The 3,010-nt window shown below is 44.5% G+C and overlaps 1 non-coding gene across 1 annotated transcript; it reads right to left on the bottom strand.

The window, feature by feature from the left end:
* Positions 1–1,052: 1,052 nt before the first annotated feature.
* On the bottom strand, positions 1,053–1,134 carry trnas-aga (transfer RNA serine (anticodon AGA)). Its single transcript has one exon. It is a non-coding gene; the product is annotated as a tRNA-Ser (tRNA).
* Positions 1,135–3,010: the final 1,876 nt, after the last annotated feature.

Here is a 3,010-nt window from a genome sequence, read left to right as displayed (position 1 = left end):
AAATTCAGTGTGTGAAGTCCACACTGCACATTTGAGGGAACATGAAGGACAGATAAGAGTCTGACTGTCATGGCGAAAGCCTTCAGCACTCGAACTGAAACAGCCCCCACAATCTTAACCCCCCAGACCAAACATCATCGTCCAGCCTCCAACCAGAGGTCCATCAGTTATCATGGGAGCCACATGTGGAGTCTGAATTCTTTTCTAGAAAGTGACGGCAATGACAGTCCTGCCAAGTGACATCACTGACATGAATGGATGACTTCAGTGCATCCAATTACCAAGTGCACTGCAGCAGTCCTTGTTGCTGTCTGCTGTTGTGTCACAGCAAAGTAAGGAAACAGCCCGACGGTCCTCAGGAGGAAATTCAACAACCTCCAAAGATGGAGGTGAACCTAGACCTGCTCATGTTTGCTGTCCTTGATGAACTTGGGCGGTACTCTGGGGCTGGGATGAGGTCATGGAGATGATCCGGGAGAAGTCCTGATGTCAAATGGACAAAATGTGTCAACATGAAACAAAATTGGAAACCTATTCGAAGCCTTATTTTGTGTTTGATGGACATTTTTTAAATCTCTAATGACTTGTTTTAACTGAACCTACTGGATCCTGTGGTGCCTGATGAGGAGACAATTTGGGTACAAAGTTGAAGAGGAGGGTTTTTGGAGGGGAGGGGATTTTTTTTTCCAGTGTTGTAAATCAAAATAACTACAACGACATGATATAATTTTCTCAAAATGTCCTGACTAAGATGGATTCCAAACCAAGGGACTAAACCAAACCAATTCCTACTTAACCCTAAGCTCCACCTCAGTTCCAGATGAAACTGGTTGAACATGGAACCGTCCCACTTGGAACATTTCCATCACCTTCACCACCACTGGAGTATCAGCAAAGATTTTGGTCAACACCAGAATGGTTGAGACAAGACAACATGCTACCAATCCTCTCTCTCTCCCTCATCATCAGCTGCTACAGCCCTTGAAAGAAAACCTTTGACACATGGACCTACAGTAGGAGCAGATGTTGTCTCCTCTGGAACAGCAGTTTAACGTTGTTGGCAGGACTCGAACCTGCGCGGGGAGACCCCAATGGATTTCTAGTCCATCGCCTTAACCACTCGGCCACAACAACTACACTCCCATGAACATAAGTAGAGGATTGATATTCAACATTTCATCTTCATCGAAGCACAGTAGATTTTTTTAATCTTCTCACAAACACAAACTATTTGTGTGTGTGTGTGTTGTTTACCAGCAAGATGAAAACTGTTGTGGTATTTGACAATTCTATTGTTTCTGAATGAAAATCATGTGAAGGAGAATCATTGAGACATCCTAAAAATGGCTGAGGTCTGCTGAGCTGCAGCAGGTCTGAGCTGCTTTTGATGCCCAGATGATGAGGAGGCAGTGAATGTTGGGTTTGGTGGAGCTGAAAAAAATGCTGCAAGTGTTGAGAGGTCTGCTGGTGTCCAGGACTTCCTCTCCAGGTCTGAGGGCTTCTCCCTGCAGTTCCCACAAACACCACAACAGTCCTGGAACCCCTGCAGATGGTGGAGGACCATGATGACCCCGCTGCACCATCAGGCCATCAAAAACCAGTCCTGATGATCAAAAAGGTCCCTCCACTCATTCAGGGTCAACTCTAGAAGAAGCTTCTGGAACAGATGAGCAAACACACTCAACTAGAAATCATGATTTAAACGCAATGTTGATTTTTACATTTTCCTTCAATGTTTTAAAAACCATCAAAGTGGACAGAAGCCCAGATGGTCCAAACCTGTTTCCTGTCTCCTGCCATTGTGCAGAGCCTCTGTTCTGTCCTGCTTCTGTCCAGTTGTCTCGACTGAGCTCCTCTGCTGGTTCCACCTTGAAGAGTGTCTGAGCTAAAATTGAATCTTGGGGAACTTCAACCTTTGATCTAAGAGTTTTGTGTTTGATTTTAGAATTCTTTCTTTGATCTCAAAGACATGGAAGCTCAATCTGGTGTTGAGGAGGCCGTGATCCCATAGTGGTTAGTACTCTGTGTTGTGGCTGCAGCAACCCTGGTTCGACTCCAGGTCACGGCAGCATGAGACAAATTTCTTGCGTGTACTGATGGACACAAACCAAGCTGAAATTTCCCACAATGCAATAAGGCGGTGTTTGGTCAGTGTTGAGCAGGCGTCAGTCTGACAATGATGTCATATTATTTTGTTATCACTTGACCAGACCCAAAAGTAGGCTCCAGGTATCAGTTTCTTCTCAATGCTAATGTCTGCTAGCTTAGTCTGCTACTTTGATGGCTCTGACTACAAAAAGGTCCAGACCCCTGGATATGGTGGTTCCGCCCTAAACGTAGATTCTGTCAGCTCATGTTTTGAAATCAACTCACAGTGCTAACCACTGCACCACCGTGCAGCCCCATTTGGAAACCATCTTGAGGATATTTGGAGAAAGTTCAATCATTCAGCTGCAGTTACAGTGACTTACAACACTGCAAAAAAAAAAAATCACCCCTCCACAAACACTCTTGTCCAACTTTTGTGCCCAAATTTTCTCCTCATGAGGCACCAAATCAAGTCAAGTCATTTTTATTTGTATGGAACCAAATCACAACAAAAGTTCTCTCATGACTCTTTACTAGTAGAGCAGGTCCAGCACCAAACTCCTTCAATGAATCTACACCCAACAATTCTCCATCAGCAGCACATCCTGCAACAGCGGCGATGAAAACCTTCCTTTAACAGACAGGAATGTCGAGCAGATCCAGGATCTGTGGGGACGGCCTTCTGCTTTGTCCGGTTGTATTTAAAGCTCCATCAGATTGGAACAACCTTTCCTCCTCACTTCGGTCTCTCACTTCCTTTCTCATCTTCAAATCATCAAGCATTTTCAAACATCTGCTCTGGTTTCTGATGCACCTCACCTTTTCTCTCCAGGATTCACTCTGTACTTGTTCTTGTTTGTTCTCTGTACTGTACATATGTGGATATTTGTGTATGAATATGCATTGTGTACTTTAATGGTGC

The sequence above is a fragment of the Aulostomus chinensis genome, chromosome 4 (genome assembly GCF_037954235.1).
Source record: "Aulostomus chinensis isolate RoL2024-O1b breed Wild chromosome 4, RoL_Achi_v1.0, whole genome shotgun sequence".
Lineage (NCBI taxonomy): Eukaryota > Metazoa > Chordata > Actinopteri > Syngnathiformes > Aulostomidae > Aulostomus > Aulostomus chinensis.
The sequence above is the reverse complement of the archived record's forward strand: the minus strand, read 5'-3'. Positions and strand labels throughout refer to the sequence as shown.